The sequence below is a fragment of the Aythya ferina genome, assembly GCF_964211825.1.
Source record: "Aythya ferina genome assembly, chromosome: 24".
Lineage (NCBI taxonomy): Eukaryota > Metazoa > Chordata > Aves > Anseriformes > Anatidae > Aythya > Aythya ferina.
The window spans coordinates 7,238,175-7,261,724 of record NC_140322.1 but is presented as its reverse complement, the minus strand read 5'-3'; the positions used below and the strand labels follow the sequence as shown (position 1 = coordinate 7,261,724).

At 47.0% G+C, this 23,550-nt stretch overlaps 1 protein-coding gene across 3 annotated transcripts in view; it reads right to left on the bottom strand.

The window, feature by feature from the left end:
- Nucleotides 1-16,154, bottom strand: part of LUZP1 (leucine zipper protein 1) — a 43,962-nt gene extending 27,808 nt beyond the window's left edge. Inside the window, exon 1 of one of the 3 annotated variants that reach the window (XM_084496834.1) lies at nucleotides 15,901-16,154. The gene's annotated coding sequence lies outside the window, so the exon portion shown is untranslated. Of the gene's footprint in view, nucleotides 1-8,728; nucleotides 8,936-9,336; nucleotides 9,508-15,900 lie in introns of those variants that run through there. The other 2 variants (XM_084496835.1, XM_084496836.1) reach the window with 2 other exon arrangements.
- Between the last annotated feature and the right edge of the window lie 7,396 nt (nucleotides 16,155-23,550).

Below are 23,550 nucleotides of genomic sequence, written 5' to 3'. Positions count from 1 at the left end.
TCAAGAAAAATGTCCCAAACTGCACTCAAATCAAAGCTGAGGACGATACTCTTCTTTGACTCAGTGTCCCATGCTGCTACTTGTCCTCAGATTTTAGTGTTATATTTGATTTCACAAACACTATGTGGGCATCCCTCCAGCAAGTCACAAACTTGGCAGCACCCTGCAGACAGCATGGGAAAAACAGCCCTAGCTCAGTGCTTCCTTTATGATTTTTTTTTGCACACTGAAGTCGTCCACTTCCTTCACCCCTCCATCCTTCCCTCCTGCCTCAACCAGGCTCAGCACTGCCAGGAATTTAGGGACTACAGATGCCACCATCACTTCTGCTCACCCCCATAACAAGTTCTGGCCTTGATGCCAGAGGTGCAGCCTGGAACTGAACCACCCACAGGCTAACTGAAAGCCACAGGATAAACACCCTAGGAGGGCCTCACACTCTCTCTGAAGTTTCCTAACTGTCTGCCAGCTTTTTTGTTTGTTTCTGTTGTCTACTTTGTACCCAGTTGTCATTGTTTTTAATCTATAATTCTTCAGCATTGCCCCTTTCAATGAAAGAGGCTCCTCAGGGATACTCTGGTATTTATGAAGACATCCGTTCAATGTTAATAGCAGTACAAAAAAACAGAGTATTAGAAAAATAATGTAAACCAGGAGGGAAAAACACTACTCAGACTCTAGTTCTGTAGGCTTCTGTCTCACCCATCTCAGAAATGCTGTGTGTAAGGATGCTGCCCAGGTTCAGCCCCTTCAGTCTGAAACAGGGGCAGCTGATGGGGAAGGAGGTATAAATGCAGAGCTATAAAATCTGGAGAGTAGCACAGAGAGGTGCTCTTTGCTGCTGTTTGTAGAACACAAATCAATGGGCATCACCTAGAATGACTGCTGATGACTCCATGTTCCTTTTCCTCTATCCCATCACTTCAGTCTCCCTCTCCCCGTTTCTTAAAGCTCTGTTTTCCCTAGACAGTTAGCATATGGTGAAATCTCTTATAAGATCTATCTTCCACCTCCTTCTTAGGAATCCATTTCTAGCCACTGCTGTGGAGACAGGACACAGGACAGGTAAACCCTTGCTCTGATCCAGTAGATCTCCTGCCATCTTCTTGGGCTCTTTTCCTGTCCTGCCCCAAACACCTATCTGGGTCAGACAGGGTCAGTCCTGCCCTAATGGCAGAAATAACATTGCACATCTGACGAGCACCATACCACAGATGGGCTACAGTACCCAAAAACATAAACCCAAGCAATTTATCATCCAGCAGCATCTACAGAGCTGGGAAAGGCATCCCTGCTACCATATGCCTAATAAGATCAATATCAAGTACTCCACATCATTTTATTCACTAGACATGGGCAACTTTAACCTTCACATTCTTCAGCATTATACCCTAGCCACGCGTGCAATGAAGTATTTCTGTTGGCATGCAAATTACAGGGTATTCCACATTTTTCCACACCTCACCTGATACAGGGTATACTCCACTCTCCTGAATGAGTAGGGGAAGCACATCCAAGCCAGCACCTTTGCAGAACCACTCCTTTAGTTGCTCTGAGCTTTTCTGGCCAAAAGGCTTGCTCAGCAATCCAGGTGTTTCCTTCCACACATCCTACAAACCCTGCAGAAAAACGGAGATCACTCCAGAAGCCCAGCAACATGTGGCAAGGAGCAAAACTTCAGCAGCGAGTACCCAGCTCAGCCACAGCAGCGCACTGTTACAGGTAGCTATGATGCCACTGAAAATCAAAGTGGAGCGGGGCAGTCTTTTGGCATCCCTCCCAGCTCTCTTATGCTAGGAAATCCGACCTCAAGGTCCTACCCAGCCTTACCTTTTTAGAGGTTGAGGAAAGAGTCTGTCTAAGCTCTCTGCTTGATCAGTTCATCTCCTTGGACAGTACCTGCATTCCCAAAGTCTACCCTTTTGTAGCTATGCATTCAATATAGGAGTCCAGATACTCTCCCTAGATTTAAAAAAAAATAAAAAAATAAATAAAAATAAAAATAAAAAAGGAGGGGGAGAGTGGAGGGAAGAAAAATAAAAAAAGAGTAATCAGCACTGTCAGATAATTGTTCATCTGATCCTCTGATCCCAGGCTACTGCCTAAGGCTGCCTAGATGAATGGCCCCTTAGAGATGCCACTGTTATGCTGTTGACCACAGAGAGTGCTTAAGTCTATCAGCACATTAGCCTTGCTTCAATCTGTTCTCTGGCCCCAAGTCCGACTAGTATGAAATGAGAACCCCTGTCTGATCAAACATTATCAGCCTCTGAACAGGACAGTCCCTGTTGGTGCTAACTCCTGAGTCATTCCCAGCAATGACTGCCCCTTTGGGTCTGGAAAGGTGTGGGCCAACCCATGCCAAAGATGACACAAGCATAAAGCAGCACTGATGACGGTGATCATGAGTGTCCTCTTAAGTACTAATAGGGAAAACCCTTCGTGAAAAGCTGAGACAAGTGTCTAACCAAGCTACACTTTGGGAAATGAGTCCTATCTTCTCTATACAATTTGCCCCGTGCTTCCTTTAAGTCTGTGCATGCAGGAACTAGTTCTGAGCATCCCTGGAAGGCACCACACAGACCCTCAAATTGATATTATAGCACAAGGAAATGAAACATGAACTGAGTTACAAAAGGAATATGGAACATATTGTCTTGAGTGCAATCACACAGCATGTGCAGGGCTACCTGGGGATCAGGCCCAAGTCAGCACAGGTTCATGAAAGGCAAGTCCTGCCTTACCAAACTCATCTTCACCTATGACCAGGTGACCCACCTCGTGGATGAAAGGCTGTTGATGTAGTCTACCTAGACTTCAGCAAGGCCTTTGACACAGTCTCCCACAGTATTCTCCTGAAGAAGCTGGCAGCCCATTGCTTGGACAGGTACACGCTTTGCTGGGTTGAAGACTGACTGGGCAGGCAGGCCCAGACAGTGGTAGTGAATGGAGTTAAGTCCAACTGGCATCCCATTACAAGTGGTGTTCCCCACAAGTCAGTGTTGAAGCTTATTCTCTTTAATATCTTTACTGAGGACTCGAATGAGGGAATTGAGTGCACCCTCAATAAGTTTGCAGATGACACCAAGTTGGGGGGAAACGTCGATCTGCCAGAGAGTAGGAAGGCCCTGGAGAGGGACCTGGACAGGTTGGGTCAATGGGCAGAGGCCAAGGGATGAGGTTCTATATGGCTCAGTGCCAGGTCCTGCACTTTGGCCACAACAACCCCATGCAGCACTACAGGCCTCGGGCAGGGTGGCTGGAAAGCTGTGCAGAGAAAAAGGATCTGGGACTGTTGGTTGATGCTCATCTGAACATGAGCCAGCAGTGTGCCCAAGTGGCCAAGAAGGCCAACAGCATCCTGGCTTGTGTCAGGAATAGTGCAGCCAGCAGGACTGTGGAGGTGATTGTCCCCCTGTGCTCAGCTTTAGTGAGGTCACACCTTGAGTGCTGCGTTCAGTTTTGGTCTCCACACTACAAGAAGGACATCAAGGCCCTGGAGCCTTGTCCAGAGAAAGGCTAAACTGCTGAAGGGCCTGGAACACAAGTCCTGCGAGGAGCAGCTAAGGGTACTGGGGTTGTTTAATCTGGAGAATAGGAGACTGAGGGGAGACCTCATTGCCCTCTACAACTTCCTGAAAGGAGGTTGTGGTGAGATGGGTTTCAGCCTCTTCTCGCAGGTAACCAGTGATGGGACAGAGGCAAATAGCCTCAAATTGTGCCAGGGAAGGTTTAGGTTGAAAACGAGGAGAAATTTCTTCTCAGGAAGAGTAGTCAGGCATTGGAAAAGGTTGCCCAGAAAGGTGGTGGAGTCACCGTCCCTGGGGGTGTTTAAAGAAAGGTTGGATGCAGTGCTTAGGGATGTGGTTTAGTGGGTGACATTGGTAGTAGGGGGATGGTTGGACCAGATGACCGTGGAGGTCTTTTCCGACCTTAATGATTCTGTGATTCTACAAAGTGATCATTCAGATTCAAAGATAGGTCTAGATTTTCATTTTTCCTTGATCTTTACTAATAGTTGTTTAATTCAATAACCTTCAATAATCCTTAACAGATATCTGGAATTAAACAGTCTGTTTAAATTCAGTACACACACATACTTGTGTGAGTGTTGAGAAAGACCACAGGTATATCTTTGAGAACCACCCATGTGTCCTCCTGCAATATCCCCAGAGCTAGATGCAACTACAGGCCAGAATAATTTTTAAAGAAAGCAGAATGACAACACAGCGAATTATTTATGGGAAAAAGATTACAGTCAATTTTAACTGCTCCTTTGTAGGCCCACCTTTATAAATCATTAACACTTTTATCCACCAAAGAAGAACATTCCCTATATTAAACACGATCATCAGAATCCCAAAATACAGTAAAAGTTTTACCTCAGGTCCCTGTGAAGCTGCTGTTACTGTGCGGATCCCTCTTTGGGGCACACCACCATCTTCCTGGCTAGCTTGCAAGAAGCTTGCCCTAGCCTGGGTGGCATCTGATGCAGCCTCGCTGGTATAAATTCAATACTTGCCCTGCCTAGTGCAGATCCAGAACATACCGTTGCTGGCACCATTTCAGAACACTGCATTAGGATGTCTGGACAGCAGCACTTCTGCAGTCCTACTCAGCATCCTGCCCCGACATGCAATTGCAGCCAAAATGCATGGGGCTGGACTAAGGCTCAATTAGTAACAGTACAGTGGTGAAAGGGTGCCTTGAAGAAACCAGTGAGGATGAACTAGGTTACAGGTGCAGTGGCTGTTACTCTCAGAGCAAACTAAGGTTTATGCTTGATTTGAACTGTAAACTTCCTGTGGTAAGGTTGTCTTTACCTACAGCACAGTGCACACACACATGCCAACTGTGGCAAAACTGCATCAGCTCACACATGCGTATGAGCCCAGCAGCACCAGAAACACTAAAGATTTTGAACAAGCATTTGTTAGAACAGATAGAGACAAGCAGCACTCCTCAGCTCAGTGAGGAACACCAGGGGTGAACATTGCTACTATGAAGAGAGGAGAAGGAAGTGGTCCACCATTTAAAACCCCTCTGGCATGAAGGCTGGCCAGTTTAGGCTATGACTCTGCAGAATTACCTGTTCCAGCAGCATCCTTCAGCTGTTCAAAGGGAATCCTTCAGCAAAGTGAGAAGAGCTCTCTGCAGCGCCGCCTCCCATCTGCTCTTTTTGCAATTCATAAAATCCACTTTGAAGGAAAATCTTGGATGTCAATATACCAAGACTCCATCACCTGATTAGGGCTTCTTTCAGAAGCACTTTCTGGGTGGCAGTGCTCCCAGCAAGACCTTCTCCATGCCATCCAGACACAGCACAACAGCAGCAGGCAAGACGAGGCATGACCAGCCACCACGAAGCCCAGCTGCTCCACTGAGCAGAAGCAGCAGATACCTCGCCCACCTGCAGGCACTGACTCAGACATGCAGCAAAGCAGTGATTCCTCCCTGAAGTCATCTGAACTAGGTGGACCTCAGACAAAGCATTTCACAACTTGTGAACAAAGTCTGATTGGTTAACACACTCATAATCTCCAAATCCTTCTTGGTCTCCCAAGTCAAACTCCTGGGAACCCTGTCCTCTAGTTGTATCACAAACATTGACTATGAGCTGGGACTTGCTTATAACAGACCTTTCTCTCCCAAAAACTCCCAGCCTGCAGCTTTAGAATATATCAGTTTTGTTTACTGGCAAATGCAAAGTCAAAGGAGGTATTCAGTAGTTTATGTCACTCTGTTAAATGTGATTTATGCAACGAAGACAGCTGGGTAGACTGGAAGACCCTAACAGGAGTCTTTTGTATTCAATTTATTTCTGAAGATACCCTCAGGTAACAAAAACAATAATAATAACTTTTACAAACAGTTGACAGTCTGGATCTTTTTAAGGAGCTTTTTTATGCCTCTGTGAGAGCATACTCATAGCCATGGAGACAAACACATTAACCTCAAAACTGACATTCAAAGACTAATAAGACAGTGCAATGCTGTCTGCCTCACACTGCAAAGAACTCAGAAGAAAATACAGCACATGTACAAACCAAGCAGAGCAGCATTTCTGCAGGTGTGCTGGTATTTTTCCAAAGCAACTCTTCTGCTGTGGGCATTGGTACCCAACACGTTTCCTATAATGTTAGGAGTCCCTGCCCCTCGTTGGAAGAGACACCTGCTGCAGCATCACATCCCACAGGCAGCCATGGAAAGGGAAATTCAGGAATGCAGTCCAGCTGCCACAGAACAGTGCAGGCAGCCAGGCCACGAGCCAGCCATACACCCTCTTGTCACCCTCCACAGACAACAGGAAGGCTCCAAAAGAAGCTGCCAGGATGATACAAGGCAATCAGGCCATTGAAAATGGCCAGCTCAAAATAAATCCTGGATGAATTCACGGACAGAACGTTTTCACCTGTAGGCTGAGTGTTGCAAAAGACTGATGGGTGTTTCATACAAGGCACGTTGCACCAGAGGCTGGGAAAACTGTCAAAAGAAGTGAGGGTCTTACTGTACTAGAAGGCAAAGACCAAACATGTTCACTGTGCTACAGCCTCTTTGCTGGTCTGAGAACAATGAGGTAAAAGGCTTGATGCTCTACCTGACTTTGAGGTCTGAGTTCTGATGACTGGACAAGGGATTCAGCAGCTGCTGTTGGGATTCTCCTTAATGTAGAAGAGGGCCAAAGGGCCACCTGATCCCTCTATCCAGAAAGGGATCTGAGTTGTTATCCTCCATAGCTTGCAGAAAGTGCTTCCTTTGACTAGGATTGCCACTGACTCTACAAAAGAAAAGCTGTAACTGCACAGTGGAAAGATGCTCCTTAATGTCCAGCTGCCTCCCTCAGCAAGCAGCTTAAAAGCTGTTTGTGGGTCAGAAGTGCAGGCCAGGATTTCCAGCAGAAGGTGCTGAGTGGTACTTCTTCCACAGGACCGAATACACTATTAACTTTGAAGTTCACCAAGCTCCTATGAGCCTCATGTCCACGAGGCCAAAGCTGAGAGGGTTCAAGATGCCTAAACAATTCAATACTACTACGGAAAAACTTTGTTTCAAATTCTCAGTTTCATGCTGATAGAAAACCTACAATCTAGATATAGCTTACTGGTAAGAAAGAAGCAGTGCTCAGGCACCCTGCATTTACATTTTTAAAGTCCACTGGCATCTGATGGACAATGGACAACAGGCACTCTGTACAGAAGATGGACAAATTCTGTTGTTCCTGAAGCACACGTGCTCCTGCAAGCATTACACAGGATGCTAATGAGGCTTAATGTCAAGCATTAATTTATCTGAACCCACTACTAAATGAAGATCAGAGCCAAGAGAAGATACATGCCTTTTTGACAAGGCATTTAAGAAGTGGAGAGTGAAAAATCAAATGTAAGCCACAAATGGCAGCAGAGGGTCTCCCTCTAGCACTTTTCCAGGGCATGGCTGGCTAACCTCACTCAGTTGTGTTGTTATTTTTGTGTCTTTTTCCCCCTTGTACTCTCTGGACTGAAGGAAGGAAGGATGTTTCAGAGGAAGGAAGAACAGGCTTGGCTGTGCTGAGACAGGACCACACAGCTTCCTGCCCAGTGCTGTTCCTTTCTACCAAGGAGGGAAGAAATGGGAAATCTACATATTGTGTCTCATGTAGGTTGCCACTAAGGTGATGAACTTAATTCCAAGTACCACAGAGATTAGTCCAGCTCCTGCTCCAAAGGGGGCTGCATCAAAAGGTGCAGCAAGTTGTCCAGGTCTCCATCAAGTTGCGAAAATCTTCAAGGACTGGGACACCACAACCCCTGGGACCCTGTCCTATGTTTGACCAATCTCCATTCCTTGTCTCTCATCCTTTCACTGCACACCACTGACATGAGCTCAACCATTTCTTCTCCACAACCCACACCAGGAGGAAGGGGATCAGACACTCCATCTCGCCTCTTCCAGGAACATCACCTCCTCACCTCCCACACCAAGTCCTCGAGCTCCCCAGCTGTATCAGCAACACTCCCTGACTGGACACTTCAGACCCAGGACATGACTCTTCAGACACCATCTCGCCAGCACTGAGCAGAGAACAACCGTCCTTCTCTGCCTGTCAGCTGTGCTGTTGCTCATGCAGCCCAGCACACGCTCAGCCCTCACAACTGCACTGCCCAGGCTTTACTGACTCCTGTCCAGGGCCTCTTTTGCAGACAGCCTGTGTGCCCCTGCCAGCTTACACACAGCACAGACAGGTTCAGAGCGAAGGACCATGCTGAGCCACACACACTCCAGCAGTCACAGCAGCCACCAAAGGCATGCAGGACAGAGATCTCAAGCCTTTCCAGTGAAACAAGCTTGAACCATAGACAATGGAGGCAAAACTGAAAGGTGAATGGTATGGATCTGTGGGTAGTGGCTTGGGAGCAAGTTCCTGTTTCCCTAAGACAGCTAGGGAAAGGGTGCTGCAGGACAGGGCTGGCTGCCACCACTGCTCTGGGGGATGTGGGGAAGATGACCCAGGCTCAAGGAGCATTGTGCTGCAGCCAAGGTGCCTTGCTGCTGATGCTGGGAGGACCTGTTGTCCCACCCCGGAGACAACCCATTCCCAATGACAGCAAGGCTTTCCAGGACTACAGAACAGCCAAAGCAGACAACAGGGTATGACTGTTTTTTTCTGCACACAGCAGTAGCTATTTTACCATGCCTGTGCCTAAAGCCAACCTTACATCTATCCCTAACCCAGCTGTCTGGAGCTCACCTTTGCTGTCTGCACTCTGCAGCATCCAAAGAGCTCAGCTTTCAGTCACTGCAGGAGAATGGTCCCCCCTGCCTCCCCAGCAGGTTATAGCATTGCTTCTGCATTCACCTTCAAAAACTCAGTTTCATAGCTTTTCCAAATCACTGATGATCATTTTGCACTCACTCTCTCCTGCACAGCATCTCTGACAATTTGTTTCAGATAAAAAGAAATGCCCTGTTCCAAACTGTGCCAGTCATTACTCTGCTCAATGCAAAAAAAAACAAAAACACAACTACTTAAATGCAACATCAAAAGAATTTAAGAGCTTCTACAGATACTGTATCACATTCTATAGCCAAATCTCAGAGAAACTTCAACATCCACATGTTATATAGGATACCTTTACGTTAAGACTTCAACAGCACATTCAACAACACTAAAAACAATCCCAAACAATAGATATACAGGATGTGATACAAACAATAGAGTGAGAAGCTCCATTAGGATTTCCCAACTGCTCTCAGTTAAAATTCTTACCACAATGCAGTACTAATAGTTACTTATCATCATACAGGAATCGTTGTTCTCCAGTAAAAACAAACGTATTTCCAAATGATTCACACTACCTGAGGAATTAATGTTTTTTTTCAGCTCTGTTCCAGATCCTAGGTCAGGAATCTCCTTTCTATTCTGGTAAATTCCACCAAGATATCACATGTAACAACAAGTTCTTGAAACAGTTTCATCAGATTTTCCCTTTAAGGTAACCCACCGCACTCCCAGGTGAGGCACAGACACCTCAAAGGCACAAGCAGCTGAAAGTACTGCAGCGGAATCAGATGATCAGCATAAGCTTAGAGCTTCTGCAGCCTCCTTTCAGCTTTAGAAACGTAGCCTGTGATTTTCAAAGTCACCCAGCAGGGAAGCCACAATCCAGTGCAGTAGTTTAAAGCCCAGATAACACATATAAAAGCAATTTATATAAAAACAATTTTGAGAGCAAATATGAAAACAAAATCTGACAGATGCTGCTTCAACATGTAACGAGGTTGCAGCACTGCAGCAAAATCTGTCATTCCCAGCTGTATAATGTTGCGCTGCATGCAGGCACAATGTGAAAGAGCTGACAATGCCAAGGAGTGCTACACTGCTGCAGAAACGTGAACAGTTTTACCCTTTTGCAAGCATCTGGATTGCATACTATAACAAAGCAAAATGTGTTAAGTGAAATAGCTGAGGTAAAGACAAATGGGTAAAGAGCTGCTTGAGCTTATGTTCATTTTAGCTAGTCATGTAGAAAGGCATGTTTTCAGCTTAGGATGAAGCTACCATCTAGAGTACAGATAAAATACCCGGAGACTGAAACACAAACTTGAAAACTATTGACACAGGTGATATTGACACACAGTGTCAATGTTTTCTTGCTAGCCTCTATTCCACCTTTCCTACTATGGCACTTGTATTTCCAATTCAGCGCACTTGCTGCTGCCTACTCCTGTACCATTATATGCAAGTGCTGGGCTGACCTGCACATTGTCCGTGGGTTCCCAGAGCAGGAGAGGTGCCGTGCTGCAGCCATGGGAGCCTCCCTCAGCTGCCTGGCAGGATGACTGCTATGCTGTGACACAGGTTGGGTAACCCTCTCACATCACCTCCTACAGAAGCAGAAGCTTTTCTCTCCTACTGTGCAGCCTGACACATAAGCCTCAAGCTTCAGGGGCTTTGTAATATTAACCACCAAAGCTCATTCTTAACCAGGGCTAAGAAAGCCTCAGTTCTCATTTCCTCCTCCTGCTGCTCTGCTCTTTCAGAGACAGGCAGCACACACTCAAGGATCTGTCTGGTCTCATCCACAATGGTGTTTGCAGGGTGTCTGAAAGAAATCTGTCCCTTTCCTTCTGAGCAAGCGATCACAAATCCAACAAAGAAACAAGGGCTTTCACTGCAAAAAGTCATATTTATATTCACCAACCACCTCTCAGAGAACCATCAAGTTTGCAATTTAAAATTGCAAACCTCAAAAATGGCTAGGTGAACGAGTCAATTTGAAACTAAGTGAGGTCTAATACCCGGGTTATATAGGAGGTCAAACTATGACTTCATCTGTGATTTAAAAACCAATTAGCTAGGTAAATTCAGAACTATGTTTACACTCAGTGGCCAGTACACACAGAACAGATAAAAATCATCAAAGCCTACACTTTCCCTTCATGACATGAAGGAGGCAAAACCACCACACATTCCTCCCCAAGCCAGGGCAGATTGCAAGAGGGTGGTGAGGGAGCACAGGTCCTTTTCATCCCAGAGCACTGCATGTGAGAAGCAGGACTTGCCTGCAGCACCAGGCAGCCAGCCTGCTTCTGCCTTGAAGGGAGGAATGAGGGCTGTCACTGAGCACAGCCATGCTGCGGACTCCCAGCTCCCCGAGGCTGGGCAGCACTGGGAGGAGGCAGCACAGGACAGCCGGTGTCGAGTCACAGTGGGACGGGGAGCAGCAGAGGGAAGCCTTCCCCTTGCACAAGATACGTGCTCTGGCACACAGGGCCAAAATTGTTTGGACTTAACTACAGTAACTTTTCCACTATAGTGCTCTAAATGTGAAGTCTGCACTACTGATGCTCAAGTGTGGACAGCGCTTTGTGTGAGCTGCAGCTTCCCAGACACAGAGTGTCCAAAGTCACCACAAAAGCAAAGTGATGGTGCAGATGCAAACAGGGGCATGCACGTGGCAATACTTAATACAAACAGGGAACATTAACATTGCAAAACTGATCTCACAGTGTGGATCAGAACAGATCCTCACACTGATGATTCAGTCATTTTTAGACAGGCCTGCCCTGTGCCTGGCACTACTTGTGCCTTCTACCCCCATGCTGCCCCACTCCAGCCATACAAGTGTCCTTGGCTAGGACAGAAGTACGTAGGGTTAAAGGGGCTTGGGGGCAGCTAATTAACTTTCACCAGATCCACTATACACTGCACCAGCTGGGGGAGAACTGGAAAGAGCACCCAGAGGAGAAAGCTGCCAGAGGAAGGGGAAAGGCAAACCCACCTCCTTCAACCACCATGCCCACCTGCACTGACCTAGCATTTCCCCAAACTGTGACTGGAGAAAATGTAAAAGTCCCATTGTCTCCTCCAAGTTACAGCAGTGAGCATCAGCTCCCATTTGTTTGTCACACAGAAACAAACTTAGCAGCTGATGTCTCCCTATATTTTATAGCAGTGTATTTTGGCAACCTTGTTCCTAAGCAAATGCTCCATTTCATTCCCTGGGCTACTGGTATGGATCCTAATGGGTTCCACTGCTGGCACAACTCATCCAGCTCTCACTGCTACAGACACAATACTCACGGCAAAAAGCTGCATAGCAGGCTGAGTATCATATTTAAACTAATTTAAACTTTCTAAAAATCCTCCATCTTTTCAACCCTTCATTATAACAGTGCATTCAACTTTCTGTATCATGTTTCTACGAGAATCTCAAAAGTTCAGTAACATAAACACTAGATTTGCTGTACAACCCCTATGAGCAAGCACCAAAATAGTCTCAGCAATGTTTTACCAAGAAGGAAATAGAAACTGCTAGTGTATGGTGTTTGTGCTCCTGTGTCTACTGCCAGTGCACTTAGGTGCAACAAACAGCCTTGCCTATCTTACTCCACCCTGCTTGAGGGTTAAAGAACATAGAACTGAACTGTGCCTTACAACCCCTTATCTGTTGAGATGAGGGCCCCTACAGGGAAACATCGCTGTCAAAACCTACAGAGACACAAAAAGGGTAAGACCTAAGCTGGCACATTTTGTTGGCTAAAATTCAATGCCATACTTCATGCACTCCAATTTTCAGGCTGCTGAGACAACACAAATCCCACCAACTCCACTGGAACAGTACACACAGGTATCAGTCGCTCATGGGTTTTTCCATTAAAATGAATCTGTCACTAACTCCAAGTCCCCAAATCTAGACATATGACTGACCATCCAGTGTCTGCAATAGTTGACCTCAGTCACCAGATGGAGAAGTCTGCCTTTGGCTGTTCACCCAGGCAAGCAGCTGAGTCTGGGATAAGTGCAGTGAATCCCACACCTTTGGTGACCACTGACAGTAGAAGAGATCAAGTTAAAGTACTCAAAAACCTCAAAAAACATAGACTGTGAAAAACAAAGGGAATAATAGCATCAAAAGGTGAAGCAGAGCACCAGAGATGGAAGAAGTAATTGCAAGCAACACTTGCTCATCAGCTGTCACCAAGTATTTCAAAATGCATGCTTTCTGTATCACATACATAAATCCAAATATAACCTAAGAAAAAAGACCTTACAATGGTTTTAGACAAGTGCTCTCCTTCCAATATGTTTTAAGAGTTCCCATGACTTGCATTGCAGTAGTTAGTGCAAAACATGCTGCCGCTCCTGATCATCATGTCAATCTTCCAAAGCAAATGGTGTCCTAAACAAGATTATTTGCTTCATTTGAGCTTAATATTTGCATCAAAATTGTTCCATTTTGTGATTTGGCTCAATTACACCAACCAGACTTTTTGAAAAACTTCTGAAAATAATAAGGCATATCTCATTTGTTTCCTTGCTGACCGCTGCCCTTGGTGGGAAGGAATGGCTTCACAGAGGATGAGCACAATCTCAGAGTACCTGTGTACAATACTAGGGTTAGATCATGCTCAAAGATTTAATCACCAGCTCATCCGAAAGAACAAAATAACTTGGCCTAAATTGTTAGTAAGGCACACTGTTATTTTTGTTTTGTTTTTAATTACCATCTCTGGTCACAGCCAGATGTGAGAGTACTCTTTATGCAAGAAGATCTATTTTTGTCTACGTTTACTAACTTATGTTAAATACATAAACTCAGTAGCTTATTTGCAGTTGGGCCAAATTTTCAGAGCACAGAGAAAGCCAGAGGAGCTAGCGAAGAGACTATGTTGCCATAACATATTTTGTCTTCCTATAAAGTAGAAATCTGACAGCTTGCCCTTAACTGGAATAAGAAAGTTTTACCATTTAAAGGATTAAGGGAAAGCTGAGGCTGAAGGGCCACTGGGACCAGAACAAAGGCAGGGAAGTTAGTTACCAAGGACCTGCCTACTCTTAAGTTATTCTATGCTTCTATATCTCCTTATCCTGATTTACTCCTGCCCTCAGGAATTTTTAGCCACATGTCCAAAAAAACACAGCAAACAGTTTTGCAAGCTTTCCTCCACTTCCAGGACCTGGCCTGTTAGAGGGGGCTTAGGTGACCCAACCAGCCCCAGCTGCCAGGGCACAACCCCAGACAGGGGCTGTGCTCACCACAGCTGAGCAGGGTTCTGCTTCGCAGCCCTACGCATGGCCAGTGCTCCCCAGGGCCTTTTGGAGCCTTCTGGGAGCCCGTCCAGCTCAACAGCTTGGCAGGCAGCAAACACAGGAAGAGAGAGCAGATCCTTTTCTGCTGTATGAGCAAGCTTAATCAGTACTGGGAAGAGTTTGAGTACTGGAGCCAGTGCAGCCATCCTTACTGCTGTGGATCCAACACAATAGAGGAATTATGCTTCTGCAAGTACCACCGATGTGAAATGGCCATGTAGCACACTGCGCCTACTGAAACACATTGACTGGCCACAGGCTTTTATTAACTAACCAAAGCACATAATTGTTGGTTTTGTACTCACACATGCAGTAGAAATGCAGAGGAATACTGTCCCTCTTCATTATCCAGTAAGCAAGGAAATACGTCTCTGCCACAAGACTGTAGGCATATGCTAAGTAACTGCATTTTATCTAAAGCTTGAATGCCGAAGAAAACTCCAGGGTTGTAAAATATTTCCCCTTTTACTATCGTCACTATGCATTGTCGCTTAGGAGAGATTCCGCCCAGGAAGCTCTCAGTTCAGCTAGAGACTTGATAAGAAACAACCTCAATGCATGCTGCAATTGCAAGCACTATTTTCAGTGACTTTGTGGAGAATTTTAATAGCATTTATGCACCTATTAAAATCTAATCCAACTGCACCTAATCAGAAGGTGCTGACTAGTTGGTATGGTCACTTTAACTTGGGTTTGATTGGTTTAAAGGCTTAAAGTGTAGCATTAGAAAATAAAATGCAAATTTGCAATGAAAGCGTGGTCATCAAAGACAACCACCAAAGGTCCGCTACTTCACTTGCTCTACATACCAACAACTTGTGACACCTGGCAAAGCCAATTGCAGTATTTGAGTAAATTTAAGAGGAGAAAAAGGAAATTTTGTGATGTTAAATAAATGAATTCCCTCAAGACAAGGCAGCAAAGAAGGCTTAACCTGATTAACAAAGGCAGAGAGCATCAGAGAAGCTCACACATAACAGGGAGAACATTATTCATCATAAATAAGAGTGGATGGGCTGGGAAAAAAAATCAGATAAATAAATAGCTGACAGGAAAGCAAGTAGATAGTTGCAGAAAGAAAGAAAAAAAAAAAAAAAAAGCTGATGGCTATTCACAGGAACCCCATGCCTTAAGTGTGTAGAAACCTCAAGAAGGTCAACTACATGATAATCGTAGGAGAGAACCCTACACCGAGTGTTTGACGTGCATTAGGCATTTAGTTATCTCCAAACCGTCGGTGAATTTCTGCGCGCCTTCGCAGAGTACCCGCAGCGCTCCAGCCTGGCATAAAGGCCGTGTGCCTTCCGGCCGGCCGCGCCGCGACCCCGCGGCCAGCCCCGGGCCCCGCTCCGTACCCGCCGCCGGGTAAACGGCCGGTCCGGGAGCTCGGGAGATCCCTCGGAGGCGACCGAGCACAGCCCGAGCCGCCCGAGGGCGGCTCCCACCGGTGGCGGGGCAGCCCCGCGGGGCGCCGCACCGCTCTCGCCGAGCTCCCCGGAGCGACTGCCGCGGGCCGCGGGCGCGGGGCCAGTGCCGGAGCCCGCCAGGCCCCGGCGCGGCGGGGCAGGCCCGGCCTGGCCGCTCCCGGCAGCGCGGCCTCGCCGCGGTCGGGGTCTCGCCGCCGCCACGCCGCGGGCACCCCGGTCCCGCGGCACCCGCCCGGCGCGGGCGGCTGCAAGGCGGTCTGCCGGCAGCGCAGACAAAGCGGATGCCTCGAATTCCTCCCCACCCCGCCGGTCGGGCGGAGGCGGCGGCGTCGCGGGGCTCCGGACGGGGCCGCGGCACCCGCCCGCCCGCGGCCCTCCGCGGCGCCCACCTCTGCCTACCTGGGCGGCGGGAGCGCCCGCGCTCGGCCTCCGCCCGCGGCGCGCTCGGCCCGCTCGGGCAGCCGCCGGGCCGACCCGGGCCGGGGCAGCCGCGCCACGACTCGGGCAGCCGCAGCCCGCGGGGCTCGGGCTCGGGCTGCGGGTCCGGCCGCTGACAATGAGAGGCGGGCCGCGGCACCGGGCGGCGCCTGGCGTCACCGCGGGGGGAGCGGGGCCGGCAGGGCGAGGGGCGGGAGCGCGGCGCTGCCGGGCGGGGCGGGGCGGGGGTCCTGGGCCTCGGCCCCGCTCCTGCTCCGTGCCGCCCGGCCCGGCCGCGGCACCGCCTCGCGGCGCCCTCCGCCGGCGCCTGGGCCCAGGTCCTCCGGTTTCCTTCGCTTTCCCCGTGGTTGGGAGAAGCCGCTGAGGGAGCTTCGGCCATTTTGGGGGAAAGCCGGGCGTGGGGCTGCCGGGTCGGGCCTGGCCTCGCGCAGCCGGGCGGCCCTGCGCCTGCCGGGCCCTGCTGCCCGCCCGGCCGGTCCCGGGGCCGCGGCCGGAGCTGCCTTTATCTGAGTGCCCCCGCTGGAGCAGGTGGATGTGGCCTGGAGGAGGCTGCGGCCCACGGAGAGCCCCCGCAGGAGCAGGCCCCGGGCCAGAGCCGCAGCCCTTGGAGAGGAGCCCACACAGGAGGAGGGGGCCTGGGGGGAGCTGCTGCCTGTGGGGGACCCGTGCTGGAGCAGTTTGCTTCTGGGGGATGGACCCCGTCGTACGGAGCCATGTGGAAGCAGTTCTTGAAGAGTTGCTGCCTGTGGGCAGCCCCCACAGGATCAGTTCGGGAAGGATGGCATCCCGTGGGAGGGACCCCATGGGGAGCAGGGGCAGAGAGTGACCGAGAAGGAGCGGTGGAGACGAAGTGCTGTAGACTGACCACAGCTCCCATTCCCTGTTCTCTTGCGCTGCACAGGGGGAGGACATAGAACATGGTTGATGGTGTGAAGATGTTTTAGTTTCTCACTGCTCTAGCTTGTTAGTAATGGGCAATAAAATACCTTAATCTCCCTATGCTGAGACTGCTTGACACGTGAGGATAATTGTTGAGTGATTTCCCTGTCCTTATCTCAACCCTTGAGGCCTTTTCATCTTATTTTCTTCCCCTTTCCCTTTGAGGAGGGGGAGTGAGAGAGCAGTTGTGGTGGAGCTCAGCTGCCCAGATGAGTAAAACCACCACAGGTATGTGCAACCAAAAGATGTTAAGATGGAGCTGGAGACAAGAGACCTTCCAGCACCAAATGGGAAAAGCTGCTCAAAGTATTTTTCTGCTATTAAGCAAAACCCCAGGACTAGTGTAATGCAGAGCTTTTCCTAGAGGGTGGTGTGGTGATGGACACTGAGAGCGCTAGCTATCCATGCCTTTGTATAGCATTGGGCTAAACTGCCCAGCTGGGTCAAAGGAGGATCGGGTCAGCAGCTGGTGAGTGCTTCCAGCCCACAGGCAGACTTGAAAATCTTATAATGCATTGTCCCCTTTTGCTAGTAGGTATGCTAGCTATAGTCCAATACTGTATATATATTACAATACATTATGTATATATATTCCAATTTGTTCCAAATAAATTTTAGGCAATGCCAAAGGTAGATGCTTCAAGTGCTAGGTGATTCATCTTGTAAAGCTCTGGTAGAATATGGCGTGTGTTCACATGGAGTTGCAGGAATGCAATACCAAGAACACAACAGTGATATGATATATCTTGTTAGTACAAAGATTCACGTAAGACATTTAATTATATTGTTTTTTTTACATTTCATGGTGTGCCCTTATGACCAGGAAAACCATTTAGTGAACTGAACTGCTCCCCCAGGACAAGGAAAAACCAAAAAACAAGTGAAAAATGTGTGCTTTCTGCTCCCTGACAACGTGCCACCTGTTGGCTCCTGTGCTTTACTGGTGGGAGAAGCCTGGGGGATCCAGTCTGGGACGAGGGCTAGTCAAAGGGCCCATCTCTGCCACCAAGTTCAGCACCATCATTTTGGATGCCAGGTGTAGAAGGCTGCATGTAGTGAGTGGGACCCGCAGCAGAGCTGGGGTGACACCCCCAACAATTGGCTGGCAATGCTCATACTTACTGAAGACTCACCAAAATGCTTCATCATTCTAGCATATCCCAAAGGACCAGAGCTCACCTTACGGCCCCTGGCAGCACTATCAAGAGTTTCCCCAGGGTGGCAGAGGTTAGGCTTTGGAAATGGCAGCTAAGTCACAGCTCTTGAAGTCCCCCCTGGAGCCCAGGGATAAAAACACTGTTGTAGCACTGACCAGGGATGTTGAGACTCCTGTACCACAGTCTCCAGGAGGACAAGGTCAGTGATCTCAAAACCCCATACCTCTGATATGCTGTGGAGGTATCTTTTTAGGGCAGAAGGGAGTGATTGGTCTGACAGTGTGCATTTACTACGCTTGTTCCCAGTTCAGCCCTCAACATTATGGAGGTTTGGGTGTTGGGATGGATAGAGGGGGACAACATTCAGGAGAGGATGAGAAGGGAAGGGCTGGAAAATAAGATGTGTCTCCCCACCGTAGGCTCTCTCCTTGGTGTATCCTTCAGTGTCATCTGTATGGATCGCACCTGCTTGTTGTTAGCAGTTGGCTGCAGTGGTCTGTTTAGGATCACTCCTGGCACCCAGGTAGGCTACTTAGCAGCCATTGATGGGTATCTGAGGAAGACAGGTTTCTAGTGGTAGTACTGGCATTCTGGTTTGAGTTTTGGGAAATCAGCACCCACCCTTTCAAGCCAAGAGATGGCTATTGTGCCCGTGCCCCAGGCCTTAGTGAGTCCTCATCATGCATCCAGTCTCTTCTCCCAAGCAACAAGCAAAAGGACAAGACAAAATGGCTTCAAGTTGCACTGGAGCAGTTTAGGTTGGATATTAGGACAAATTTCTTCACTGAAGGGGTTGTGAGGCATTGGAATGGACTGCCTGGGGAAGTAGTTGAGTCATCATCCCAAGAGGTATTTGAAAGACGTGTAGATGTGGTGCTTACAGACATGGTAGACATGACAGTCTAGGTTAATGGTTGGACCTGATGATCCTAGAGATCTTTTCCAACTTAAATGATTCTATGATTAATGCAATCTACACAGTCATGCTCATTATGGACTATGAAGAACGCTTCTCAGTCTCCTGTGCCACAATATGTCAGCAGTATTTGGACAATGAACTGCTGCTGGAAGGAAAGCACAAGGCAGAGTGTAATGACCTCACTACCCAGCTTGACTGATGGGAGGCAGTCAAGGGAGGTGTGAGGGAAATACTGAGGAACATGCTGAGCTCTAAGGAGAAATAAAGAAGAACAAAGAAGCCGGAAGGTTCAGATATCAATACTGTATCTGAACCAGCTTCCAGGTGGGGATTCCAGTGTGAGGAAGAAACAGTGACTGGAAAACCAGGGAATGTCAGTGTGTCAGACCTCTGGATCAGCATGGGAGTCACCCTACCCACTGTGGTGGAAAGCGGCATGGCTGCAGCTGACAATACCATGGATGCGGCAACAGGGCTGCAGCTGTCTGAGGAGATACACAGGCGAAAAAAGCTGTGTTGTAGAGTTAGAGAAAGTTTTCTCACAGAAAATGAAATGTGATGCATGACCTAAAGGAAATGAGGAGAAATAAGGAAGCTGTAGCTGTCCTGAGGGGAAGGAGTAATTTTTTTCCTTTCTTATTTGTGGGGACTTAGTGCATTCAATGGAAACATCAGAAATGACAGAAAGGGACAAGTGGGGATGTAAGAAGCACTGAAGGCAGATCTGGGCTCTGGGCTGGAGTGGGGTAGTGCTGAGACAAAGTTTGGCAACAGAGGCAGCCTTTTGCCAAAAATTGGCAGAGGAGACAAGAACAAAGTCAGGGAGCCCAACTCAACCTGAAGAATAAAGGGAACGAGCAGTGGGGCAAGCTACATATGGGCTGGAACAGGTAGATGAAAGAGGATGCAGAGGCACAGGGCAAGGGAGGAGGAAATACAGCAGAGGTTATGCTGTTGGTGCTGCGTTTAGGGTGGGCTGGAGAAGCTCACTGTGCTTGTGTGCTTGATATGAATAGCAGAGTTGATAAGAATAGCAGAGAAAAGCAGCGATCTCTTTCCCCCGGGTCTCTTTCTTATCTCAAAGACTGTCACTGTGGTGTGGCAGCTTCCTCTTCTTATAGTACTTGGCAGAAAAGGTTGTGTATTCCAAAGGGTGCAGAGTGTAAATAATGTGACCAGAAATGAGGTGGGGGGAGGGGAGATAATAAACACCCATAAAATCACAAATAGTATGGGGAAGCAACAGAAACTGTCAGCATGTCTGGCAACAGAAGGGTGTAGCAGGTTTAAACAAACAAAAGTAGCTCTTGCAGTTTAAACACTGCTTGATAGCATGAGAAATGCATGACCACAGGATGCCACAAACACCAGAGGTATGAGTAGGAAAAGGGACTAGACAAGCTCACGGGTAACAGATTTCTCTGTAGCTATGAAAAATATCTAGTCATCTCCTAGTCTGTGAAGGGCCTGAAGTGACTTTTCAGATGCTCTTTCTATTCTGTACTTGCTGTTTCTATGGTGAATTTAAATGAGGTATGTAAGTTGATCTAACAGCTTGCTAATGATGATACATGCAGTTCTGTCCTGTCCTCCTGAAACTACTTTTGAGTCTGTGCTGCTTCTGTTGCACCACTTCTAGCATTTGTTCTGTTCATTACAGTGGCAGAAAATTAACAAGAAGTGAATACTTTTCACCAGTTTAGTGAGTTGAATCAGCCCACGTGTTTATGAGCCAGTGGCATCCATCGAAACAAAATTTTTTGCTGTTCTCTGCAAGGAAGATAAGAAGTTTTTTTAATGGCAGTTGAAATTCTTACATTATTACTTGATTCCAGGGCTTCAACCTTTAAGTATTAACATCAGGGTCATGATAGGATCCCAATATTTATTGAATTGGCTTCTAAAAGCTTCTGACAGAGCTGGAGCCTTGGCTACACTAGGTGCCAGACAGACTTTAGGAATATGAATAAACACAGATAAGTGGGGGGGGGGGGGGGGGGGGGAAGAAAAAGAAAAAAAAGAAACATCTTATTATGACTCCTTTGTTATAGTTACAACATTCTACCATGATGTCCCCTGACAGCCCACAACCATATCAAGGTACATCAACAAAGGTACTGATCTCTGAGAAGCAAGCAGCAACATCAGAAATAGGACAATGTCATATTCAGTTCATACCATCTTCCTCCTGGTAACAAAGCATATGCTGTGGCATTACAGTGACAATGCCATGTCATCTTTAGACCAAGGCTCTTCATCTCTGTCTTCACCAGCATCATAAGACAGAATCTGACATATCTGGAGAACAGCATAATGGGTAGTGGTTGCTGTTGGCAGTAATAAACAGGATTTACATGCACTCAGAGCTAGGTTTGTCTGAATATGTTAGACAACTCTAGTACAGACTCAGTCTCATTTCAGTCTTTCTTCCTAGGCAGTGGAAATGTCATTAAAGTCAACTGAGTTTAGGGGGTATTCACCCCTTCCTGGAGCAGACATCTTAAAAATATCAGCTGAATTAGGCATACACATGAGACCAGAAGGATGCCTTTTAGAGTGCCAGGGAAGCTGGCTAATGTCATTGCGAGACTGCTTTTTATCATTTTTTGAAAGGTCCTAGGGAAAGTTCTGGTAATTGAAAAAAAGACAGATGTCTTCTTCCTTAGTTGTTGAAATATTCTGCACTGAAATCTAATTGCAGGGTTCTGCAGTGAACACATAATGCTTTGACTTTTATTTATCTAATTCTTCTGTTTTGAATAAATTCTAATTTGTCATTGAAATAACTATCTGTTGGAACAACTACAAATTAAAAAAAAAAAAAAAGTGTTTTACTTTACCTTTGTGCTCAATATTACCAGAGTTTAACTGGAGAGACTCTTAGAAATCACGCAACTCTCATGTGCCTTCTTTGAAATGCATTTGTGTTCTCTTGACTGTGATCCACAGACGATTAATGACACAGTAAATATGGACATTGATCTCTGACATAACAGCCTCCTCCTTTCAGCTATGTGATGTTATTTATCTTTCATTTATGATCCTTAGTTAGTGTTTTCCTATGCTAGTGCCACATCATTTTTTTCCCAAATATGAATTCCTGAAGCATTATACCAAATATTTACCAGCATTGACAATGGTGTAATATTGGACCATATGCCTTTTTGAACTAGCCTATAATCAAAGAAAGGGGACAGTTTATTTGCTCTTGAATTACACAGTGTCTTATAATTGCCCAAAGAACAGTAGTGGATCATGTAGTGGAAATATTCTATAATATTTTGCCATTCTGTTCATCGTTGGAAGTAGGCAAGACAGGGGAAGAACAAAAGTATAGTTGATCCAGATAAGGCAATGTGAATAGACCATCTAGCCTCTCAAAGGACCATTATCTGTGGTTTTATGATTCATGGAAGTCCTCACATTGGGTAGATGTGAGGTATTCCCAAAATACTCTCTGGGAAGTCTGTTTTTCATCAATGTCACTCCCCTGATACCAAAGGACAAAGTTCAGTTTTATCTCTAGAAACAATTCAGTTGTGTATAAAAACCATCTACTACTTACTAGAGAACAGACTTGATCCTGGGTCTTCTACTTTCTAGGTGTGTTCTAAGTACTGACCTATCCAGGTCTGGCTCTCCTTTCCCTCTTCTGAGCATGACTTGTATACATGTATGTACAAAGAGGATAAAATTTTCTGGCTGGAAACTATTGTGGGGCTGGGGAAAGTCAAGCAGGTTGTGATCCAGCAGCTATGGGAAGGATGCTGGATAGGAAGGTTCCAGGTACTCTTCTGAACACTGGAGACACCTTTGGACAGACAAGGGTCCTTCATGAAGGGCAGGCTCAGAACATTGGTATGGAAGCAGAGATAATACCTCCCAAACCAAGGAGATAAGATGAAGAGGAAATTGCATTCTTCAAGGACTTCTTGCAGGATTCCCTAAGACATGGGTTTCCAAGTACCCTGCTTCAATTTCTCATTGATCTTTAATTAATTTAAGCTATCTTCTGCAGGCTGAACAACCCAAACTTTCTCAATCTTTCTTCATGAGAGGTGTGCCAGCCTCCTGATCATTTTTGTGGCCCTCCTCTGGACACACTCCAGCAGGTCCATGTCCTTGGATTGGGACCCCAGATCTGGAAACAATACTACAGGTGAGGTATCGCTAGAGAGCAGAGGAGGAGAATGACCTCAGTTAACCTGCTGGCCATGCTTCTTTTTATGTAGCCGAGGATATGGTTAGTTTTGTGGGCTGCAATCACACATTGCCAGTTCATACCCATTTTTTCATCCACCAGTATCTCCAAGTCCTTCTCTGCAGGACTGCTCTCAATCAATTCATCATCTAGTCTGTATTGATACTGAAGATTGCCCCGACCCAGGTGTAGAACTTTGCTCTTGGCCTTGTTGTACTTCATGAGCTTTGCGTAGGCCCACTCCTCAAGTCTGTCAGGGTCCCACTGACATCCCTTGGCATCTCTTCCCTCTAGAATATCAACTGCATCACTCAGCTTAGTGTCATCTGCAAATTTGCTGAGCATGCACTCAATCTCACTATCTCTATCACTGATGTAGTATCAATGAATAGTAT